We start from the raw sequence: 26,577 nt of genomic DNA on the forward strand, positions 1-26,577 counted from the left end.
TCATGTGAGCAATGTTTTAAGTAAATATTTGCCCCTGTGGTGTCTTTCATCCCTGTTATGAGGAAGTGTGTTTAATTCCGGCCTAAACAAAACAATGTAGCACTTAGGGACAAAGATTACAATTAGAATGCTTGCACTGGAAGCCAGGATAGAGAACATTTCCATAGCTACCCTGACCTTCCCAGTGGTGCTGTGGTAGACAGGGAGGAACGTGACCGATACACTGCAGAACACAAGCATGCCGAAAGCCATGGTCTTGGATTCATTAAATGTGTCAGGAATGTTCCTGGACAAGAAAGCCATGAGGTAACTACCCAAGGCCATGACTCCCGGGTAGGCCAGAGCACAGTGGAAGGCAACAACTGAGCCCTTGTTGCAAAGAATGATGATGTGTTCCTGTTCAACGTGAGCATCCATGTCAATAAAGGGAGGTGATGTTCCCAGCCATATGCCAGAGAGAAGTACTTGTATCAGAGTACAAGCTGAAATGACACACTTAGGGACCTGTGATATCTGCAACCATCTGATCTTTCTTCCTGGAGCTGTAATCTTGAAGGCCATAACTACAGTGATGGTTTTGGCCAACACAGTGGATAGAGTCACAGTGAACAGAAGTCCAAACACATTCTGTTGCAGAATACATCTGGCTGTGTTTGGAAGACCAAGGAAGAGCAATGGACAGAGGAAACAGAGGGTCAGAGTGATGAGCAGGATGTAACTGAGAGATCTGTTATTGGCCTTGACTACTGGAGTGTCTCTGTGGTTTACAAAGACTCCAATAACAAGAGCTGTGAGAGTAGAAAATCCAAAGGACACGGGTGTGAGTCCCTTCCCCAAGGGATCCTCATAGGCCAGAAAGGTGACAGTTTTCTCCAGGCAGTGTGTCTTCTCTGCATTTGCATAATGAGTTTCTGGACACTGCACACACTGATCCATACCTGGTAGAAATGAAGTTGATCATGAATGCATGGTCAAGTTTCCCTTTATCCTAATACATTTTATGCTTCAAACTCATTGGATTGTTATTACAACCATGTTCCCTTGTCACTTTTGGTATAGAGATATGAGTATTCTAAACTGAATAATCACACAAGTTAAGGTTTATACTTCTTTCCAAAAACCCCATGAAGAGTATCCTTTTCTGGAGAAAAGGGTATTTTTCACATTATACATTATAAATATATCACTGAGGAAACCATGCGGGAACTGAAGGTAGAATAAGGAAATAAGAACTGAAGGTGAGTCCACTGGGGTGTGGTGCTGCCTACCCTGCCTCTACTATTTTCCCTGACCTGCTTTGTTATGTAGCTTGTGATCACCTCCTCAGAGGTGCACCAACCCAGTGAGACAGCACAGCCCACAGCAACCACTAAACATGAGGATGTACAAAACTCTTTGCTACAGTCCAGCCCTTCAAAGGATTTTCAATTGTGGTTTTTCTTTTATTACATAAGTCTTGATTGTGTCAAATTGACAATGAAAACACCCATAAAATATCATACCTAGAGCCTATTTATTTTAGTTGTATATTGAAGTATTCTTATGTTTTGCTTTTTACCTCTCTTTTATTTATATTTTGTAATACAGTTGAAGCATGTATTTTCAAACTAGAAAATACCAAATTACATTGCAATAACTAATTCAATTTTTATGCCAGTTCTCAAAAATATTTCTAAATTTCCAATAGAAGATGCGAATTCAATTTTGAAATAGACATTTTTCATTGAATTTCTTATGTAAAATGATTTTTAAGTCTGGGATATATGACACAAATTCATTTTTATTTATAAATTTCTTTCAGTTTGAAAATGTTTTCTTCTCATGTGATCTTGGTTGGAAACTACTAAATATGTCTTCAAAGCATTCCTTATCTTTCCCCAGCCCCTTTCATTTTTGATAGAAGGAAGTTCTCACAGGTGCTATAGTGAATATATGGATGTTTGAGAAAAGTTAGTAGGCTTTTTCTCTTTTAACTACTACTGGGTTCGTTTATGAAATTAAGGATAGAGTAGGGGATGTAAGTTCCTTTTCATATTGAGATAATTTCGTGGCTATTAGTTTACTGTTTTGGAAAACTTTTTGAAAGATTTTCAGGAAAACAACTAATTAATAGTTAAATTTATGTTTTCTTTGTTCCTCCAGAATAGATTTTAAGAATTAAATCTTTGTGAATAAAACTCAGAGGAGAAAAATAAATGCTCCTAATATTATTTAATCACATATTTCTTGTCACAAATAACTTTCCGTATTTTTGTAAAGGCTTCATTTCAAAAACTATTTTAGTTTTACATTTCCTTAAAAGATACAGAAAGACTACATTTACTTCTTTTTACATTCAGTTCTACATTTGTGTATCTTTCTTATGCTTTCTTAAACTCTCCTGTCAAATAGTTAACATTTTCTCAATGTGACTATTCATGCTAATGTAACACTTTTACATAAATCTGTTCTGCTCTGTTGTTAGATTATTTTTGTTGCTGTGTTATGCTAGCTTCAGTCTGTAATAAAGGAAGCATTTTGGGGAGACAGTTGAAGTGGTCCTTGCACAACCACATTAAATTCGTAAGTGAAATATATATGTCTTCAATCTGCATACAGGAACTATAACCGAATTAACAGGCAATTAGGTACTCTTTATGTTCTGGCTCAATATGTAACAGAGAAATACGTTTTATAAAATATTTTACAGTCAAATAATGGAAAATAATAGATGAGGAAATATAATTATCCAGAAATCCGCAGGAGACTTCTATTCTCCCACTACCTCTCTGCCCAACTTCATCAAGCCTGTTGATACAGAACCAAAACATTTAGATTTCTTTCCTTCTCTAATCATCCCTGCCCAAAGAACTTTGTCAGGCATGGCTCTATATCCCTGCCAGATATAAAATTTTCTGCCAAGTCTCTTGCCGTCTTTTTAAGACCTGCTATTATAGAACCATATAACCCAAAAATATACACCAGGGGGGGCCTGCCACACTAAGATCATGGTGGTTAGCCATCATCTCAATACATATCATAACAGGAACATGCAGTGTCTAAAACATCTAGATGGCTAAAGGCATGAAACGAACTCAAACAACAAAATTCAAGAATATTATGACACCAACAGGGCAAACGTACTTTACAACAGCAAGCCCTGCATATCTTAACACAACTGAACCACAGTGCCCTTAAATCCTGTCTTATGAAGATGATAGAGGCCGTTAAAGAGGAAAGAATAAAATGCTTAAAAAAGAAAAGGAAAACACAATCAGACAAATATAGGGCTTTGCAGAGGAAACAAATAAATCTCTTAAAGTAATAGCAGAAACTACAGTTAACCAGGGAAGTAAGTAAAACTGTTCAGGAAATGAAAGTGGAAATAGAAGACAGAATGAAAATACAAACTGAGGGTAAACTGCAGATGGAAAACCTAAAGAAGCTTACAGAACAACAAATGCAAGTATCACAAATAAGATCAAAGGATGTAGGAGAGAATCTCAGGCATACAGAAACTGGCACATCAGTAAAAGAAAATGTAACGCTAAAATATCCCTGAAACAAAACAGCCAAGAAATCTGGAATACAAAGAAAACAAGTCTCCTTAGAATGATAGGAATAGCAGAAGGTAAAGAGTCCAATATCCCAGGGTGAGAAAGTATTTTCAACAAAATTATATTAGAAAAAATCACAATGTAAAGAGAGAAATACCTATAAACATAAAAGATGCTTGTGAAGCACAAAATAGAGTGGGCCAGAAAAGTCCTCTCTCAACAAAATAATGAAAATGCAGAATGTAGAGAACTAAGAAAGACTAAGCACTGAGGGAAAAGACCAGGTATCATTCCATGGCAGACCTGTTAGAATTCTGCCTTTTCAATAGATTCTCTAAAAACTGAAGGGCCTGGACAGATATCTTAAAACCTATGAAAAAAAATCACACATGCCAACCTAGAGTCCTATACCCAGCAAAACTGTCAGTCACAACAGATGGAGTAAACAACCATAATTCAAGACAATTCTGGATTTAAACAATATCTATGCAAAAATCCATTCCTACAACAAAATGCTAGAAGGAAAACTCCAACAGAAAGATGATAGCTAATTTGAAGGAAACACAAGAAATAGGTAATTCCATACAAGGAAAATCAATTTAAACACACACAAAACCATATACACACAACACCAACATCATATAATAGGGATGAAGAAACACTGACCATTAATATTTCTCACCATCTATGGATTCAATTTCTCAATAAATGACACAGACTAACAGAACAAGTACAAAAACAGGAACTATCTGTACTGGCTGGTTTTGTGTGTCAACCTGACACAGGTTGGACTTACCACAGAGACAGGTGTTTCATTTGAGAAAATGGCTCCATGAGATCCAGCTGTGGGGCATTTTCTCAATTAGTGATTACAGGGAAGGGCCCCTTGGCAGTGTTGCCATCCCTGGGCTGGTAGTCTTGCTTTCCATAAGAAAGCAGGCCGAGAAAGCCAGGGATGCTAGCCCAAAAGTAACATTCCTCCATGGCCTCTGCATCAGCTCTTGCTCCCTGACCTGCTTGAGTTCCAGTCCTGACTTCCTTTAGTGATGAACAGCAGTGTGGAATTGTAAGCTGAATAAACCCTTTCTTCCCAACTTCCTTCGTGGTCCTGATGTTTGTGCAGGAATAGAAACCCTAACTAAGATGCTTTCATTTTGCTGTATAAAACAAACATCTCAGCAATACCAATAGACATTACCTTAGAGTAAGTTCTGAAAAAAAATTTTCAGGACAAAAAAATAAAAAAAAACCCTAGACGTAAGCTGAAATAATCATACTTATACTTATTAAAATAGACTTCCAACTAAAATTAATAAAAGGAAATGGGAATGGATAATTCATACTCAGCAAAGGAAAAATCTTATAATATGATATTTCAATTCTCAACATGCATGCCTCCAGTTCAAAGGCATGAACATTTGTAAACGAAACATTGATAAAGCTTGAACCACATGTCAAACTCTGAACATTACTATTGGTTAATTTCAAAACCCTGTTTTCACCAACTGACATGTTTTTAATCAGAAACTAAACTGAGAAATAACAAAACTTACAGACATTATGAATCAAATGAATTTAAAATGCATCTAGAGAATATTTCACACAAACACAAAAGAATATAAAGTCTTCTCAGCACCTGATGGATTCTTCCCCCTAAAATTTACCAGATAATCAGTCACAAAGCATCCTTCATGGAAACAAGAATATTGAAACATCATCTTTTCTGTTATGAGATAACCTTGGAGGAAATTTGGACTTCAACAACAGAAATACCATGAAACATAAACACTCATGAAAACTGAAGAACTCATTAATGATCTCTGGATTAGGGGAGAAATAAAGAAATTTTTAGATTTCAGTAAAAATAAAGCACAGCAAACCCAAATTCTTGGGAAACAGTAAAAATAGTGCTAAGAGGAGGGATCATTGCACTGAGTGTCTTTATAAAGAATTTAATTTGAAAATTCTCAAAAGAGTAATTTAAACATATATGTGAGAGATCTAGAAAAAGGAAATACTAGAAAGAGGAGGCGAGAAAAGGAAATAATCAAATCAGGGCTGAAATCAATCAGTTAGAGCAAAAAGAATAAAATTAATCAATGAAGACAAGAACTAGTTCATTGAGAAAATCAATAAGATAGACAAAACCTCACCATATTAACTACAAAGCAATCATATCAAAATAAATAAAACCCACACTTGAGAATTCTTTGTTTAGCTCTGTACCCCATTGTTAATAGGTTTCTTTTGTTCTCTGGAATCTAACTTCTTAAATTCTTTGTGTATATTGGATATTAGCCCTCTACCGGATATCCGGTTGGTAAAGATCTTTTCTCAATTTGTTGGATGCCATTGTGTTTGTTCTGCTGACGGTGTCTTTGTCTTACAGAAACTTTGTAATTTTACGAAGTTCCATTTGCCAATTCTTTATCTTAGAGCATAAGTCATTGGTGCTCTGTTCAGGAATTTTTCCCCTGTGCCCGTGTGCTCGAGGATCTTCCCCACTTACTCTTCTATTAGTTTCAGTGTATCTGGTTTTATGTGGAGGTCCTTGATCCAACTGAACTTGAGCTTTGTACAAGGACATAATAATGGATCAATTTGCATTCTTCTGCATGCTGACCACCAGTTAAACCATAACCATTTGATGAAAAGGCTATCTTTTTCTCACTGGATGGTTTTAGCTACTTTGTCAAACATCAAGTGACCATAGGTGTGTTGTTTCATTTCTGGGTCTTCAATTCCATTGCACTGATCTACCAGCCTGTCACTGTACCAGTTTACCATTCACTTTTTAAACACTGTTGCTCTGTAGTACAGTGTGAGGTCCAGGATGCTGGATTCCCACAGAAGTTCTTTTATTTTTGAGAATAGTTTTTACTATCCTGGGTTTTTTGTTATGCCAGATGAATTTGAGAATTGCTCTTTCTAACTATGAAAAATTGAGTTGGAATTTGGATGGGGACGGCATTTAATCTGGATATTGCTTTTGGCAAGATGGTCATTTTTACTATATTAATCCTGCCAATCCACAAGCATGGGAGATCTTTCCATCTTCTGAGGCCTTCTTCAATTTCTTTCTTCAGTGACTTGAAGTTCTTGTCATACAGATCTTTGACTTGTTTGGTTAGAGTCACACCAAGATACTTTATATTGTTGGTGATTACTGTGAAGGATGTTATTTTTGTAATTTATTTCTCTTGCTGAGAATCACCTAAAGAAATGTTCAACATCCTAGGTCATCAGGGAAATGCAAATCAAAACAAACCTGAATTTCCACCTCACCCCAGTCAGAATGGATAAGATCAAAAATTGAAGTGACAGCAGGTGCTGGCAAGGATGTGGAGAAAGAGGAACACTCTTCCTCTCCACTGCTGGTGGGACTGCAAGCTGGTACAACCACTCTGAAGTCAGTTTCTGTTTCCTCAGAAAATTGGACTTAGTATTACCTGATGACCTAGCTCTACCACTGCTGGGCATATACCCAGATGATTCTCTAACATGTAATAAGGACACATGCTACACTATGTTCATAGCAGCCAGAAGCTGGGCAGAACCTATATGTTCCTCAACACTGGAATGGATACATAAAATGTGGTACATTTACACAATAGAATACTCTATTCAGCTATTAAAAACAATGAATTTATTAATTTTGAAATTCTTAGGGATATGAATGGAAGTAGAAGATATCATCCCAAGTGAGGTAGCCCAATCACAAAAGAACACACATGGTATGTGCTCACTGATAAGTGGATATTAGCCTAGAAGCTCAGAATACCTAAAATAAATTCCGAGACCAAACAAAGCTCAAGAAGAAAGAACACCAAAGTATGAATACTTTGGTCCTTCTTAGAAGGGGGAACAAAATGCCCATAGGAGGAGATAAAGAGACCAAGTGTGAGCAGAGCCTGAATGAAAGACCATCCAGAGACTGCCCCACAGAGAGGTCAATCCCATATACAGTCACCAAACCCAATCACTATTGTGGATGCCAACAAGCACTTGCTGACAGTAGCCCGAAATAGCTGTCTCTTGAGAGGCTCTGCCAGTACCAGACAAGTGCATAGGTGGATGATCTCAGAAAACCACTGAACTGATCATAAGGTCCCCAATGGAGTACCTAGAGAAAGGACCGAAGGAGCTGAAGGAACTTGTAGTCCCATAGAAGAAACAACAATATGAACCAACCGTAACCCCCCAGAGCTCCCAGTGACTAAACCACCAACCAAAGAGTACACATGGAGGGACCCATGGTTCCCGCTTCATATGGAGCAGAGGATGGCCTTGTTGGACATCAAAGGGAGGAGAGTCCCTTGGTCCTGAGAAGATTCAATGCCTCAGTAAAGGGGAATGCCAGGACAAGGAAGCATGAGTAGGTAGGTTGGTGAGCAGGGGGAGGGGCGATGGAATAGGGCGTTTTCAGAGGGGAAACGAGGAAAGGGGATAACATTTGAAATGTAAGTAAAGAAAACATCTAATCATATATATATATATATATATATAATCAGAAATGAAAAGGGAGGCAAAAAAACAGACAAGAAAAAAAAAGTGTTAGCTTACTACAGAGCTTATACTCCACAAAACTGGAAAAGTTTAATGAACTGGCTGAATTTCTAAACAAATTCCACACTTACTAAAGATAAGTCAAGATCAGGTATCCTATATAAATATCTCTAAAACCCTAAAAAAGAGAGAGAGAGAGAGAGAGAAGCAGTCATGAAATGTCTCTTGATTAAAAATACCCTAGAAAATTGGAATACCCAAAACATAATCCACACATCAAATTATGTGCAAGAAGAATGTAGGAGTGGCCCCTAGTTCTGGGAAGACTCGGTGTAGCAGTATAGAGCAAAACTAGAACAGGGAAATGGGATGGGGTGGGTGGGAGAACAGGGGAAGGGAATAGGGCTTATAGGACTTTTGGGTAGTGGGGGACCAGAAAAGGGGAAATCATTTGAAATGTAAATAAAAAATATATCAAATAAAAACCACCCAGGGACAGGTGGTTTTATTTCAGAATTCTCCCAGACTTTTAAAGGAGAGCTAAAACCAATGCTTCACGGATTACTCCACCAAATAGAAGCAGGAGCACTGCCAAACTCATTTTATGAGTCCACCGTCAAACTGATACACAAATTTCACAGACTCAACAAAGAAAGGTAATTTTGGACCTATTTCACTTATGCATATTGATGCAGAAATACTAAAAAATATCTATAAAAATCAAAACTCACTTCTTCCTTTCCAATTTGTATCCCTTTGACCTCCTTATGTTGTCGAATTGCCGGAGCTAGTACCTCACGTACAATATTGAAAAGATAAGGAGAACGGGGCAACCCTGTCTAGTACCTGATTTTAGTTGGAAAATACTTCTGCCCGATTCACCATATAAAAAAACTGAAGAAAAAAAAAACATAATGATCATCTCATTAAATGCTGAAAGAAACATTTTGAAAATGTGATACCAATTCATTCACAAAATGGAACCTCCTAGCTTGACAGAGCACTGGAAATCCCAACAAGCAGCAGAAAGAGTCAGATGGAGATATTTTCACCCAACCAATAGACAGAAGCAGCTGACCCCTGTTGTTGAACTAGTGAAGGTTGAAAGAAGCTGAGGAGAAGAGCGATCCTGTAGGAGGACCAGCAGTCTCAATTAATCTGGACTTATGTGATCCTTCGACCACTGGACCATCAAACAGGCAGCTTATACCAGCTCCCAATACACATACAGTAGAGGACTGATGGGTCAGTGTTCAGAGATGATGCACCTAACCATCAAGAGACTGGAGACCTCAGGGAGTTTAGAGGTCAGGCAGAGTGCGGGTCTGGACCTCCATGTGGAGACAGAGGGTGTGAAGGAAGTATGAGATGTTGAACAATTGGTGAGTAGATGGGGGTGAATAAAATATGGAGTGTAAAAAATTAATTAAAATAAAGAAAATGTGACATCAATTCATTTTTAAAGTATTTGAAAAATCAGGGATATATGTCAAGCATCTAAATTTTACACAACCAACATACAGAAAGCCAGTAGCTAATATCAAATTAAATGGACAGAAACTTAGGTAATTCCACTAAGATCAGGGACAAGACAATGTTGCCACTCTCACTAATCTATTCAATACAGAGGTTGAAGTTGTAGCTGGAACAATCAGAGAACTAAAACAGATCAAGTGGCTACAAATTAGAAAGAAAGAAGTCAAAGTATTGCTTTTGACAGATGATATGATAATAAACATAAATAATTCCAAAAATTTTACCAAAGAACACCTACAACTGATGAACACTCAGAGAGTAGGGGCCCAAAAAGGAGAAATCATTCAAAATGTAAATAAAAATATATTGAATAAAATAAAAAATTAATAAAAATTGAAAAAAGAAATAATAATAAAAGAAATATTCAAAATCACAAAAAGTGGCTGAATACAAAATTAACATTAAAAATGCCATACTCCTTCTTTACACAATTGATAAATGAGCTGAGAAGGGAATTAGGGAAACAGATTACTTTACAATATTTACAAATAATATAAATATCTCCATGTAATTCTAGCCATGCAACTGAAAACCTATAAAAAAATATCTTGAAATCACTGAAGAAAACATTGAGAAAGATATCAGAATATCGGAAGATCTCTCATGCCCTTGAAATCGAAATTAACATAATGTAAATGATTACCGAACCAAAAGTAATCTACATTTTCAATCCGATTCCCATCAAAATTACAATACAATTCTTTTCAGACCTTGAAATAGTAATCTTAACTTTATATGGAAAAACAAAATCCCAGCATCACTAAGGGAATCATGAACTATAATAGAAGTTTTGGAGGTAACCCCATCCTTGACCTTAAGTAATAGTAATAAAATCTGAATGATACTAGTCTAGGAACAAACATATTGATCAATGGAATGAATCCTCAAAGACACATGCCTACAGACACTTAATTTTCTGACAAAAACCCAAAATCATACAATGGGGAAAAAAGAAAGCATCTAAATAATAGTGGTGAACTAATGGGATGTCTGATGTAGAGGAATGAAAATAGATGTATATCTATCACCCTGCACAAAACTTCAAGTGAAGTGGATCAAAGATGTTAGCATAAAGACTCCAGAGAACCAGGTAATGCTATTTAAAATGGAATACAGAGCTAATAAAAGACTTTCCAAATAAGGAATCTCAAGTGGCTTAGAAGCTCTAATGAATTGTTCAACATTCTTAGTCATCAGAGAAATGTAAATCAAAATGACCTTTAGATTCCACCACACACCCTTTAGAATAACTAAAATCAAACTCTCAGGTGACAGCAAATGCTGGTAAGGATGTGGAGAAAGAGGCAAACTCTTCTATTGCTGGTGGGAATGGAAGCTGGTACAACCACTCTTGAAATCAGTCTGATAGTTTCTCAGAAAATTGTAAATACCTGAGGATCCAGTTACACCACTCCTAGGCATATATCCAAAAGATGCTCCAATATGATCATATCAGCCTTTTTTATAATAGCCAGAACTTGAAACAACCCAGATGCCCATCAATCAAAGAATGGATACAATCCTTATCACACAAATACACAATGGAGGGCTACTTAGCTATTAAAAATGGCAACTTTGAGTTTTGCATTCAAATGGATGGAAGTAGAAAATATTATCCTTACTGAGGATGTCGAGCAGCAAAAGAACACAAAACATATATATTACTCTCTCATAGTGATGGGGTTATTAGGCAAAAGGCTTGTAATACCCACCATAAAATGGACAAACTATGAAGATCAAGCTGAAAGAAGACCAAATTGTGGATCCTTCAGTCCTACTTAGAAGATGAAAGAAATTAATAATGGGAGCTAGAGGTAGAAAATTGGTTGACAGAGCAGAGTATGAGGGGAAAAGAGGGGCAGGATACAATTCACAGACTAAATGAAGCTCAAGAAGAAGGAAGAACAAAGTATGGAAACTCTGGTCCTTCTTAGAAGGGGTAACTAAATACCCACAGGAGGAGATACAGAGACAAAGTGTAGATCAGAGACTGAGGGAGAGATAATCCAGAGACTGCCCCACCTAGGGATCCATCTCATATACAGTTACAAAACCTGGAGACTATTGTGGATGCCAACAAGTGCTTGCTGATAGGAGCCTGATATAGCTGTCACCTGGGAGGCTCTGCCAGTGATTGACAAATATAGAGGTGGATGCTCTCAGCCAACCATTGAACTGAGCACAATGGACGAGCTAGAGAAGAGACCCAAGGAGCTGAAGGGGTTGCAGCGCCATAGGAAGAACAACAATATGAACCACCCAGCTCCCCCAGAGCTCCCAGGGACTAAACCATCAACCATAGAGTACACATGGATGGACCCATGGCTCCAGATACATATGAAGCAGAGGATGGCCTTGTTGGACACCAAAGGGAGGAGAGGCCCTTGATCCTGAGAAAGTTAGATGCCCCAGTATAGGGGAACTCCAAGACAGGGAAGTGAGAGTCCGTGGAATGGTGAGCAGAGGGAGGGGGGATGAGTTAGGGGATTTTCGGTGGGAAATCAGGAATGAGGACGACATTTGAAATGTAAATAAAGAATATAACTAATAATAATAAAAGTGCTTGCTCAGAGGAGCCAGATACAGGTGTCTACTGACAGAGCCTGAGAAATACAGACGGGGATGCTCACAGCCAACCACTGGACTGAGCACAAGAATCCCAATGGAGGAGTTAGACGAAGGTCTGCAGGAGCTGAAGGGGTTGCAACTCCATAGGAAGAACAGTATCAACCAACCAGAACACATGGAGAGAACCATGGGTACAGCTGCATATGCACCAGAAGATTACCTTATCTGGCATCAGTGGGAGGGGAGCCCTTTAGCCCTGTGGAGGGTGGATGACCCAGTGGTGGAGAATGCTAGGGCTCTGAAGTAGGAAGGTGTTGTGTGGGTGGGGATGGCATCATCATAGAAGCAGGAGGGATGGGGTTGGGGGGTTGCTGAGGGCAAAACAGGAAGGGAGATAATATTTGAAATGTAAACAAATAAAACAAACAATAAAAAATTTTAAAGAAAGAGCATAGAGTTAAAGATTTAGTTGCGAATCTGAAGTAATGTAATTGCCATGTAGTTCTCTTCTCTAATTTTTTTTTCATTACTTAGTTTTGTCAGTGCGCCATAGGGAGGATGTAAAACCCTCTGAGAGACTTGTCCTTCACCTGTCTCATTGGAAATCTCATTGTCTGGGCAAGGACTGCAGTCAAAGCAACAGGTAGGCCTTCCCTCCAGGACAACTTTCCTGAATCCAGGGCTGCAGCTCTCACTGCAGACAGACCGAGGCATCTGAAAAATATTTAATACAAGATACAAAATGCTTAGCTCCTAATCAGTGCCCAAGTACATATTTTATAATAGAAGGTGTATTAATTAAAATTTATATTTAAAAACGTACAAATTTGCTGTTTTACCCCACTTGGCTATTGAATGAAAAGTGGAAATGAAGTTTGGCCAGCATCAGCCATCGCTTTCCTCCTCCTGAATGTGGACAGAATCTGCCCAGTTTCCTAAAATCACTGCTGTCCTGATTCCCTGCCATGATGAACTTCACCCTCCAGCTGTGATGTTCTGAAGACAATCCTACTTTCCTCGCATTGGTTTTGTTGCCATTTTTCCAAGATGAGACATAAAAATAAAAGAACATCCTCTCAGTTTGTTGTGTGTCTGCCAAAGGCTTAAAAGCAAAGGCCCCCTGAAAACTGACTGTGACTGCCTTTCTAGTTGTCTTAGTTCCGGTTTCTATTGTGATCAAACAGCGTCCCAATAGTAAACTGAGGACAGACATGTTTCTCATTAATGGAAATAAGGACAGGAGTTAAAGCAGAAAACTGGAAAATTAATAGAAACGGAGAACGTGCAGTATTTCTGTTTACTATCCTGATAATCATGGGTTTCTCACCCATGATTCTTAAACAACTAAGGACCACCTGTCACCACTCCATTTTTTATGTGTCATTGTGAGATTATTTTTTTCACTAATTGTTTTATTCAATTTCCATATAGGATGGTGCCCCTCCCGGTCCACAAACTAACACTCCTCCCCCTGCCCTGCTCTACTGAGAGGGTGTGGGCCCCCTGGATTTACTGCCACTCTGCCACATCATGTCTCTACAGGATTAGCTTCATACTCTCCCACTCTGGCCAAGGAAGGCAGCTAAGTTGTGGAGTGAGTCCCACAGATACCTTAAGGACAGCCCCCACTTCAGTTTTTTGGAACAAACATGGAGTTTGAGCTGCACATCTACTACATATTTTGAGGGTGTTGAGACTATGTCTATCTCATGTATGGTCTTTGATTGGTGCATTATTTTGTCAGAGCCCCCAAGGGTTGAGGTTACTAGACTCTTGGTCTTCCTGTGCAGTTCCTAAACTATTCTGGGCCTCAATCCTTCCATAAGAGACCCTTAGCTCTGCCCAGTGTTAGGCTGTGGATCTCTTCATCTGTGTCTGTCTGCTGCTGGGTGAAGCATCTTGGAAGATACTTGTGCTAGGTCTTTTTCTGCAAGCATAACAAAAGATCATTAACTGTTTCAGGGATTGAGTATTGCCCCAGGATGGATCTCAAATTGGGCCAATTATTGGTTGGCCATTCTATCAATCTCTCTTCCATCCTTGCATTTCTTTTAAATAGGACAGATTTGGGGTCAAAATGTTTGTGTCTGTGTTGTTGTCCTTATCCCCCCAAGGCAGGACCAGCATGGCTATAGGAATTGTTTGTCCTCGTCATGTTCCATATCTCCACTGCTATTTTTTTCAGCTATGGTCACCTGAATTTTCTACTGGTACCCTTCCTACAGCCATGTTTCTGTCACTTCTTGTGATTCCCCCAAACCCTCCACTGCTGGCAACTACAGATTGCCTTTCATTCTTCTAAATATCCCAACACCTGATACTGAGACCACCATTCCCTACCACCTTCCCTCTCACACCCAGGTCCTTCCTCCATCTACCAATTATGACTATTTAAAAACCACTTCTAAGTGAGATTCAAGTATGCTCGCTTCAGTATCCTGCTTTGTTTAGCTTCGTTGGGTCTGTGGATTGAATCAGGGCTAATATGTACTTTATGACTAATGTCCTCTCAAGAGTGAGCAAATACAGTGCATGACTTTTGGGTCTGGTATACCTCATTGAGGAGGATATTTTCTAGTTCCATCCATTTTCCTTGAAAATTTATAATGGCCGAGTGTTTTAATAGCTGAATAGTAGACGACTATGTTAATGAACCACATTTTCTGAATCTATTTTTCCATTGAGGCCTACCTGGGTTGTTTTCAGTTTCTGGCTATTATGGATAAGGATGCTATAAAGATAGTAGAGCAAGTGTCTTTCTGATATGGTAGAGCAGTTTTGGGTATATGCCCAGAAGCAGTATATATACACTTCTTCACGTAGTACTATTTCCAGTTTTCTGAGAAAATGCCAGATTGTTTTCCTGTGTGATTGTACAAGTTTGCAATCCCACCAGCAATGGCGGAATGCTGCCCTTTCTCTATATCCTTACTACCATATGCTATCTCTTGAGTATTTCTCTTTCTCTTAGATATTTTGATTGGTGTAAGATGATTTCTCAGGGTCATTTTCACTTGCATTTCCCTGATGACTATGGTTGTTGAACATTTCTTTAACTGCTTCTAAGACATTCAAGGCTCCTCTTTTGAGAATTCTCTATTTAGTTCTTTACCACATTTTTAAAATTTTGTTATTAGCTTTTCAAATTAAGGAATCTAATTTCTTGAATTACTTATTATTTAGAATATTAGACTTCTACTGAATGTAATGTTAATAAAGATCTTTTCACAGTCTATCAGCTGCCACTTTTGTCCTATTGATAATGTCCTTTGCCTTATGGAAGCGTTTCAGGTTCAGTTATCAATGGTTTCATGATTCGTCCAGGAAATTGTCTTCTATGCCAATGGGTTCAAAGCTATTTCCCACTTTCTCTTCTATTAGGCTCTGTGTATCTTGATATTATGTTAAGGTTTTTGATGCACTTGGTCTTGGGTGTCTTCAGAGTGATAAATATTGGTCTATTTGCCTTCTTCTACAAGCATATATTCACTAGGATAGACATCATTTGTTGAAGATGCTTTCTTTTTTTTTCCATTGTAAGGTTCTGCTTCTGTCAAAAATCAAGTGTCCATAAATGTACTACAGGGAACTGATTTCATTCCACTGATCAACTACTTTTATTTTATAGGAAACCATAAAGGTTTTATACCATTGCTCATTATTACATTTTGAGGGCAAGGATGGTGATTTCTCCAGAAGTTCTTTTATTGTTCAGGTTCATTTAGCTATCCTTGGTTTTTGTTTTTCCATATGAAGTTGAGAATTGCTCTTTGAAGGACTGTAAATAATTGTGTGAGAATTTTCATAGGAATTACACTGTATCTGTAGAATCCTTTATTAAATTTGTAATATTTAGATAACACTCTAAATTTCCAATGTTCACTAGGTTAATCAAATTCACCCATGAGGATGAAAGAGGTTTCCTTCTCACATCTTCAATTTATTTCTTCAAGGACTTGAATTTGTTTTCATACACGTCTTTGATTTCCTTGGTTAGAGATACATCAAAATAGTTTACATTATTTGTGGTTATTATTGGTAAGGGTGTTTTTTTCACTAATTTCTCTCTAATCCCATTTTTTAATAAATTAGGGAAATATCTCCCATATTAATGGTCCCTCATACTACCATGTTTTATGATAATAGTTGACAGGTTTTCCTTGATGAAAGAAGTTCATAAATAGTATCTATACTAAGATTCTTCTTCTCAGGGAAGTTCAATTTATGTTATTTTGAAAAATATTTACCTTGGACTCTAGAAGTTAACGTAAACAGCCTGATATCTCTTTTGTTACAATGATGTCAGAAAGTAGTAATTGATAACCTTTCTTTAAAGGTCAAAAAAATTAGATAATTTAAAAATATTTAAAACACTTCCACAAGAATGAGCGATCAGTAAAACTCTTAATAACAATGCTTATGAGTGTATTGATGGGGTAATTATTAACAACCAAGATTTACAACATCAAGAAGCATATAAGATTTACTTAGAATCACACCTCTGTAAATCCTATGGGCCAGTTAATCATGTAGTCAGATATCATCAGCTGTTCCCCCTTGGAAGCACTAGGAACAAATGTACCCACTTTCACCAATAGTGAAAGACCTGATGGAAAGTTCCAAACATTGTTAATATCATACTCTGGATCAGCCAGCCTTTTCCAGTCCAGAACTACAGGATCACCAACAGAGTTTTTGAATTGAATATTCTTCAGAAAAGGGTGAAGCTAAAAGATATGAGAAGTCTTATGATGAAGTTGAAGTTATGGATTTATAATTTAATTATGAATAAGGAGTTATTTCCTGACAATAATGTATGATGTTAACACTGTTTTAATTAATTATCTATGGGATTGAACACAACAAAAGAAACCTTAGGAGAAAATAAATATAATTTTTGTCTTAAATGTCAGTTTGCATAGAATATGCCAGGCCAAGAAGAACCAAATGATCAAAGATAATACAGCAAATAAGTCACAACTTTTTATCCGTTTTCAAAAGATTGAAACTACTTCATTTCTACCACTATTATCTAATAGAATAAAATATAATTCCAAGAATCTATAAAATGCTACAAAAGACCCTATTACTTTGCCATGGTTTAAAGAAACTATCTTATTACTATTCCAAGTACTACCAAATGTTCAAGGACTATGGAGTGAACGATCTCAACTTCTTTGAAAAACTAGGTATATCCTTATATTTCCTGACATTTTCACAGCCTCAATGTTTAATATGAGGTTGTTTGAGTTTGGTGGATAATCAGGAGTGGGCTGATTTAGAGCACATACTTATGCTAATGGCATACAGGAATTTTGCATATATTTTGTGTAAAATGAACTTGAAAACCAGGATTTTTTTTCTTTTTTCTTTTTTCTTTTTGTTCTGGTTTATTTGCAAGAATGAGAACATGCATTTCAAACAATCAAATGTTTTATAAACTTAGCAACATAGAATACAATGGCAGTTTTCAAACTAGAAAGTATAGCCTAACATGAATTGGTAGCCATGATTTACATGTATGTAGCCATGATTTACATGTATGCTGACTTCTCTGAAACCCAGAGGTACACAGTTGTCCTGTATGCTTCACTGACTTAAAGAGTGCTTATTGTTCCTATGAATAAAAAGTCACACAAAATTTCCCTAGATCCAATGACCTAATGCCCCAAAGTCGCCTGACACACACCTCTCAAGACAGCTTAACAGGGTAATTCCAGAATAACCACCAGCTTGGCACTTGGATTTGGATTGCAGATGCAGTCACATTGACAACTATGACTAACCATCACAAATAACTGTATGTCATGCTGTGAAACAACAAATTATTCTTATTTATGTAAAGTGGAGTGTCCTCTAAACAACATTTTCATTGCCTTTACCCTCTAATCACCTTTTCTTGGCAATTCCCATTCTACTTTCTAAATCTACTCTAGAATTTGGATCTACATTTCCTTTTTTATAGTTTTTGTATGCTTTTCAATGTAATTATTCAGTTCCATCCTGATTGCAGTTCCTCTTTTTAGACTAATCCATCTCACCACCCAACCTCCATCAACTTCTCTGAGATGGTGGAGCATCCCCTGGGTATTCCCAACTCTAAGACATGAAGATGCTTCAGGGATCGGCACATTAATGAAAGTCTTGGATTTTCTACTGAGAAATTATCATGACAAATATCTCTGCTATTTCTTTTTTTTGTTTGCTTGGGGGGTTTGGTTCTTTTTCAAGACAGGGTTTCTCTGTGTAGTCCTAGCTGTCCTGGAACTCACGCTGGAGACCAAGCTGGCCTCGAACTTAGAAATCTGCCTACTTCTGCCTCCCAAGTGCTGGGATTACAGGCGTGTGCCACCATGCCCAGCTATCTCTGCTATTTCTACAAAAAGAAGAATTAGTCTGTTGAACAGAATCTTCTACAGGCCACTCATCATATACATAGACATTGAACTATATTGATATCTAAGCACTGAAATATGCACTATGTCTTATAGGTTATTGAATGGAAAAAATAATATAGCATTACTAGTTTGAGAGCTTTTAAAGCATCTGTGTCATGTTGGTGAATTTAAAATACAAAGAAAGGCACATTACCTGCCAGGGGGATAACAGAGTCCTATTACTATTTGCCTCTGGTTGAACTTGTATTTGATCGAGATTCTTCTCATGGAGACTGTGGGCCACTGCATACACAGCATTGTACACATTGTAACTCTCTTCAGTCATGACCATTTCAAAAAGACTCCTTGGCAACAATCCCAGAGATACATTGGGCAGACAGTTTTCGATGATTTTAGGTGCAGAAGGCAATCTTGAGCAATTGAAAAAAATCATCCACAAGATAAGAAGAAAAGTATCTTCTGGGTACTTAACAGGATTGGCTTCCCACATAAATTTTGTGAAACCAACAATCTCCCCATGATGGGGTGAAAAAGTGAGAGCCCCATGGGATAAATGTAACACTGTATATGGATGAATACTTGGGCTAATCCAGTTTTTATTCAAAACCCAGATTTTATTCATTGTGTACTTTCTATGGATATTTACTATTAAAATTATTAGGAAATTATTGGGTCCATAAATTACAATCACATCTGCTGATGACTCTAGTGTCCGCATCTGATCATATTTTAGCAAATGAAATGTTGATTCTCCCACATATGATACTGTTTCCACAAAAGCTATGCAGGCTTTGTTCTTTTCCATCTCCATTCTAAAATCTGATGCAAACTGAGAACCTTTGTGGTCATCTGTGATGAGCAGTCCCACCCAGGTCCAGCTGAAATGAAGCATCAAAGAGGCAATACCACAGAACAGAGCTGTGTCTTTGGGGGCTACCTGGTACACAGATGTAAACTGATTTGTGCCAATCTTTGCATGATCAAAAGGCCCAACACTAAGCTGAAAGGAAATCAGTATTTTAAAAAGTAGAACAATAAATGCCATGTAAATAGTCTTAGTCTTAAAAACCCGATTTAAGTTATAAAGTTGATACTGTGCTCAATAGTTCTTAATGTCACATCTCATCTCCTGAGTGTTTCCAGAAAAATTATTGAAAACTATTAAAGTGTTAAATTGCCTTGTGTACTGTTCACCCTCCTTACTCTACATCAAAGTAAAAAAATAACAGACTGTGTCCGTACTTGTCTTTGTATTTGCTCTTTAATGCCAATTAATCAAAATCTCTCCTTTTCATTTTGCAAACAGCTAATTCTGAGAAAAGAAAGCTGGCTTCCCACCACTCACATCATGTGCACTCACCTGAGGAAATTTGTAAAGACCCAACAATGTCCCAATGATTCCAGATGATTTCCATGATATTCCAGTAAGTGTAGCAGCAGATTTCCACTTTTTTCTACAATTGTAATTAGGGATAAATATGCTCAAACCTGTGAGCCAATAGAATACACTCTTCAGAATGTTCCTTTCAGCATCTGGGAGATTATATATCTCAAGTCCCAGAGACGTGTTTGGTAAAACATGATGGTTCAAGTTGATTTCATTGATGGCAAATAACATTGCTAAAACAAGTTGGTAGTTTTGTATATTCATCCTGCATAGAAGTATCACAGCATTCATATTGGGAACTCATAACTATTATACCTATAACTTTAGAGCAATGGCTTTTATATTCTGAAAGCTTCTGTTTGCTTAGAACACACAGTCCTTCAACAAATTCTTCATTTCAAATGATATACTGAATAGCAAAACTTGTTAATTATATATCCAAGAGAGTTTGCTTTCTCTGACTTCCAGATGTGGAAATATAACATAATTCCATCGTGGAATAAAATATATTTCTTCACAAATTATCCACTCTTCTTATCTTCCAGTATGCCAAACTATGTAAAATAGTTTATTTTTCATGAAGTCACCAGATTCATGTGATATACTATTATGAAAGAGCTCACTTTGTGAATTCACTCTATCTGTGGCAAGATTTGGCTTTTGAACAAACTGTTCATTTTTGGTTTACCCTGGAAAATAGATGGATGCAACGTTCTCTCTGTGGGCCAGAGATTAAATACCTTTTGCAAGATGGAATCGCTAGAAAGGGAATCATATTGTGTAAACCCTCAGAGCCACTAGGTACCTCATTTGCATGGAAAACAATGTTTTGTGGTATGTGATCACATGTCTTATGTCCTTATGTTGAAAATATGGCAAATATTCAATTCAGGAATGTTGTAGTGAGTTAGGAGATGCCTACAATCTCTAGTGGGTGTCTGGGTACCAGTGTACCAGGGTCTCAGACATATTCAAGCTTATTAGGTTTCTGGCTTTGTCTACTTTCTCTAATATCCCAGACTCATTTCCTTAAGAAAACTGGGTGGTGGTGGCACATGCCTGTAATCCCAGCACTCTGGGAGGCAGAGAAAGGCGGATTTCTGAGTTCGAGGCCAGCCTGGTCTACAGGGTGAGTTCCAGGACAGCCAGGGAACTCTGTCTCAGGGAACAGAAAAACCCTGTCTCAAAAAAAACAAATCCAAAAAACCAAAAAAAGAAAGAAAGAAAGAAAGAAAGAAAGAAAGAAAGAAAGAAAGAAAGAAAGAAAGAAAGAAAGAAAGAAAGAAAGAGAAAGAAAGAAAGAAAGAAAGAAAGAAAGAAAGAAAGAAAGAAAGAAAGAAAGAAAGAAAGAAAGAAAGAAAGAAAGAAAGAAAGAAAAGAAGAAAGAAAACTAGGAAGAGGATCAAGATTGGTGGCAAGTTTCTATGCTGGGGCACATTGTGTGATGTTTTGTCACTATTATTGGATTGCTGAATTCTAATCCTTCAGGGAGTAAAGCGCTAGATTAGTTGTCAGTTCTTGGTTTTGCTATTTCTACAGACCATCACTGGCCTGACATTTTGTGAACATACAACCTTCCTCACTTGCCTTTAGGACGTAAGATATATCTGACTACCAATAGCTGGGAAGAAAGTGAATAGCAAAACTTCCAGGAGATATAGGGATACTTCAAAGCAGAAATCAAAGGTGGGAGTCTTGCTAGCAGGACACTGTGGTTTCTGGATGGACCTGAAGATGAGCAGAGAAGTAGAGTGGACCACATCCAGGACATAGTGGCAGGTATTTCAGTGGAGAGTTTCAAAGTTTTCTGGTAATCTGCCCACCTAAAACTCCTATGCCTTAAAATATTGAAAAGCATCTGTCATTATCTATACCACTGGTGGGTGCATGAGTCTACTACATACAACCTTATTAAACATGCAGGAGCAGGCCTATCTGTAAATTCCAAATGAGTCTGTCTATATCTTGCTTCCAGACAACCCTGGATATACATTAATCCTATCTCAAAGAAAATGAAAAAGTAGAAAAATTCCACTGTGAAGTCACAGATATTGTTAAAAAGTATCTAAGTTATCGTTTCTTGACGTTTTGGCTAAGTTAGATGCTCTCCACTAAATGATTCTAAAATACAGGATAAAGAAAGGAGTCAACATAGTAGGACTTCACTGCTAAAAGGACAGTCAGGTCTGAAGATCAGAATAACATATGAATGCCTACTCTCAAGTGATTCGGTGATTTTTGCTTTTCCTCACTGATGAACACTCATGGAAGCCCACGTAAGCTCTGAAGCTGCAACGTGGACAGGATATTTTCCCTGCCCAAAAACAACATCTAGTTTCACTTCTGGTTACTATCCCAGAGCACCAAAAACTATACAATTGTAAATAAAGTATTTTGCATAAATTGTTGTGGTCTCACTAGATGCCAATGATTATAGAATGCAATTAGATGCACATCTAGCTTTTTCACAAACCTAAATTCCAAATAGATCAAAGATATTAACATTAGACCAGAAATACTGAATCTAATCCTAGAGAAATTACGGCAAACCGTTGCACGCATTGAAGAGGAAAGACTTTCTGAACAGAACACCAATCATGCAGTTACTGTACATCATCACGGCTAATAAAATGATAATAGAAAAGTTTTAGTAAGGCCAAGGAAAGACCAGTTGTTCTAAACAGTAGTCTTCAGAATGCAGAAAGATTTTCACCAATTCCACTTCTTGCAGATAGCTGTTATCCAAAATATGTAGAGTACTCAAGAGACTAGAAAACAACAAATCAAATATTTCAATTAAAATGCAGTACAGATCTAAACAGAATTTTCAACAGAAAAAAAAATCGTGTCTGGGAAACATTTAAATAAATGTTCAAAATTCAACAGAAAAATGTAAATCAAAATGATTCCGTGATTTCATCTTACACATGTCTGCTTGGCTAAGATCAGAAACAAAAGTGACAGTTGACACTGGTGAGGACCTCAAGGAAAGGGTGTGCTTGCTCCTCCGTTCATGGCAAACATTTACAGAGACCTTGTTCATCAACAAGTCAATAGCCTGCCATACCCCTGCTGAGCTTACATCAAAATATTCTACATTGTGCCACAAGGACAATTGCTCAACCATGATTTTTGCAACTTACTGCCTAACAGCCAGAAACCAGAAGCAATCTAGATATCCCTCAGCCAAAGAATAGACAAAAATGTGTTAAGTTTACATACTGCCATGGTACACAACTCTTTAATAGGGCATCATGGAATTTGGAACTAGAAAAATTTATCCAGAGCAAGCTTTCCCAGACCCAGGAAGATGAACATGGCATGTTCTCACTGACAAGTGGATTAGCTCTGAGGTACAGATTTGGAGAGAGCAAGTAAGAAATAGGGCTTAAGGGACAATGCAAGAATATTCACAATGTAACAAATATTAGTGTCATGTGTGTATAAAGAACTTGTTCTTTGCCAGGCGGTGGTTGCACACACATGTAATCCCAGCACTCTGGGAGGCAGAGGCAGGCAGATTTCTGAGTTCGACGCCAGCCTGGTCTACTGAGTGAGGTGCAGGACAGCCAGGGCTATACAGAGAAGCCCTGTCTCCAAAAAAACAAACAAACAAAAAACTTGTTCTTTTGTTTATTACCATGTACTTTCACTTCCGCAGTACTATTGTCATGTTATTTTGTTAATTTAAATCACCTTACACCAAAAATACTACGGTTTAATGATTAGAATGTTTTGGGCAGTTTGATATCCACCAAATATCCTTGTAACTGAAGGCATCACTAGCAATATTTTTGCTGAAAAAAGTTATAGTTTTATAAACACCAGAATATAAAATAGATCAAACATGCAGACTTCATTTTATTGGGAAACACTTCAGCTTGAGGTTTTCATGCTTGCCTGCTGTTTATGATTCCAAAATATTTTTTGATTAAAAAAATGCCTTCTGCTAAACTATTGCAAAATGGATTAATAATAAAAAATCAGAAAATGAGTTCAATTACACACACGTAAATTGAAACTCCAGTGTTAAGGTTCCTAATTCTAGCCACTCTAAAGCACATGATCATTGTGTTCATTGTGACCCTGAAGCTTGCACTTGTGCACATAGAAACGGAAAAGGAAGAATATCAGAAAGATCCTTTTTCAAAATGACTGTGCACCGCATCACTCTATTATAAAATATTTAATCAGAAGCATGAATGAAATTTAATAGATCTTACTCTATATTTACTTTATATGAATACTTTATATTCAGATACCCTTTCTTGTAGAAAGCTAGATATTTTTAAATTACATTAAATAAGGTGAATATAAATATATTTAATATATTTACACTTTAATATATAAATATATTTATCATACATGAAAAAAGAAATCAGCTCCCAAATTCTTTTGTCTTATTTCATATCCTGTTAAATCATCTGACAAGTCATTTTCCACTTGCTAGTATTTGATGAGCTGTTCTACTGCAAATGTGCTTTTGCAGTGAGATTGCTCCCACTACACTGTCTGGACAGACATGGGGCATAGTGCAAAGTGGTACCTGACGTGGTGCAACTGCACAACAGTGTAAAAGATTTATCAAGTGCATCCATGGTTCTTGCAAAGTTAAAAAAGATATATACCTGGGGCATTTAGAGAGCCACATCAAATATTTCAGCTAGTTGTGATCTTTTGGATTACTCTGATCATCTTTAATATTAAAATTTATTTCAAAATATGAAAAGATGTCTTCTTCACCTAATGATGTTTTATTTCTGAATCATTTCCCTTCTACACTGTCTTGACCTAGCCATTTACCACCATACCAATTTGCTAGCAAAGTGTTAGCAATGTTTCTACTTAGACTAAATCCACTTAGACATTCAGCAATTTTCCAGCAACTAACCAGAAGCAGGGCATTCATTGCACAGTTTTCCTTCCCCAGGTTGAATTCAGTGTTGAGTGTGTACTTTGTTTCTCTATTTCAGCTCTTTAGTTTTTATATACCCTGATAGAAATTTAAGCATGCTACAATATACACTTTATTTCCTTGAAAAATTATTGTACATTGCTATTTATGTCTGAGATTACCAAGGAAGTTGAAGCAAACTTTGTCTAGATCTGCTGTTCTTGCAGATTTTAAACTGTCTAGGAAAGGGCCTTCAGTGACATAATCTCAGAATATTACTGTATGAATAAATTCATGAAATCAAGTATTGCATAGTGGAAATTTATAAATTAAATAGGTTGTAATGGATAAAAATCTGAAATCATATGAATTAAAAAATATTAGCTTTCAATACTCTGCAAAATGTTAAGGATCGAAAATAAAAGTGAAGAAAGATAAATTTCTAATTCTGCCATCACTGCATTCAAATCTGTGTCAGCTGACACAAGCAACACTGATCACTCTAGAACCTGAGGAGGTATTACAATGTCACAGATTTCAATGGTATTACCTGCTCTAATACAATCACAAATGAAACTCCCCAATTCTCTGAATTGTTGTGTCAGGATACTGCCAATATCCCTTGTAGGACATGACTGGCATGATATGTCTTCACAGTCTGAGGAATTACAGACAGCATGGTGAAAGGTGATCAAACTGCAATGACCAAATATGAAACACAAAACTCTGTAATGACATATTTCTCTTCTCACTTGAGAGGACATAAGGAGTCACCAAGAAAACAAAATTAAACAGAGGATCTTGGAAGGGAATATATGAAGGAAACCTCATGAGATGAAATTTTTGGAATAAGGTTCAAATCCACACTTAAAGTAGGACAAATGAATATTTAAAAATGAGTTGATACAAATCACTTACCATAAATCATTAGATGTGCCCAAAGGTAATGTTTTCCAATCTATTTTTAAACTTGAAGCAGAGTCACTTAAGAGAGGAAAAAAATCCACCAATGACCACAGACCCATCGTGGTGCAGTACATGTTCTGATTCTGTTAGGCCGGAAGGGGCTGCAATGATCCAGATGGGTGTTCGCATCTGTAAAAACCAGAAGATAAAAAGCCAAGAGAGGAGCATATTAAGAGATGTTTCTGCCAAGATCTAATTCGTGGGATGGTACAACCTATGGGGTCTTACATATATATATTCAGTGCTCATATGTGTTTGCATGTCCGTGCCTGTGAGTGTGTGAGTGTGTTTGCACTGTTTTTGTTGACATGATGACAGAATATTTCACTCTAATCAGCCAGAGATATGTGCAAGGATCCTTCCATTCACCCTGTGAGAGTTCTATGGCACTTTATCCTTCAGGATATTCATATGAGTCACCTCACTCAGTGACAAACAGGTTACAGCATCAAGGACATACTTTCATTTCCACTAGGAATAACAATAATTATTCCAAGACTGAAACACCCCAGTGTTGCTTTCTGCCTCTGTGTTTATGGCCTAAAATGTTTACCAAGAAAGAATTTATTCGAGAGCCCTTCAAGATAATGCCCACATATCACATCAAAGGAAATCATCGTTGGAAAAATATAAATACACATTACAGACTCATACCAAGAACTGATGAACTTAATTAAAGGTGCACCATGCTCCACAAAACTTAATAGTATTGGACTTAAGTTCACTTTTTACTCCCCTATGGTTCCTAGGGTTCTGAGACAATTCTATCTTTCATACATGCAAGTC

At 37.2% G+C, this 26,577-nt stretch overlaps 2 pseudogenes; both read right to left on the reverse strand.

The window, feature by feature from the left end:
• On the reverse strand, nt 1-25,959 carry LOC127671269 (vomeronasal type-2 receptor 116-like; annotated as a pseudogene).
• Nucleotides 1-26,577, reverse strand: part of LOC127670637 (leucine-rich repeat-containing protein 58-like) — a 57,685-nt pseudogene that overhangs the window by 14,142 nt on the left and 16,966 nt on the right.

This window comes from Apodemus sylvaticus, chromosome 20 (assembly GCF_947179515.1).
Source record: "Apodemus sylvaticus chromosome 20, mApoSyl1.1, whole genome shotgun sequence".
NCBI lineage: Eukaryota > Metazoa > Chordata > Mammalia > Rodentia > Muridae > Apodemus > Apodemus sylvaticus.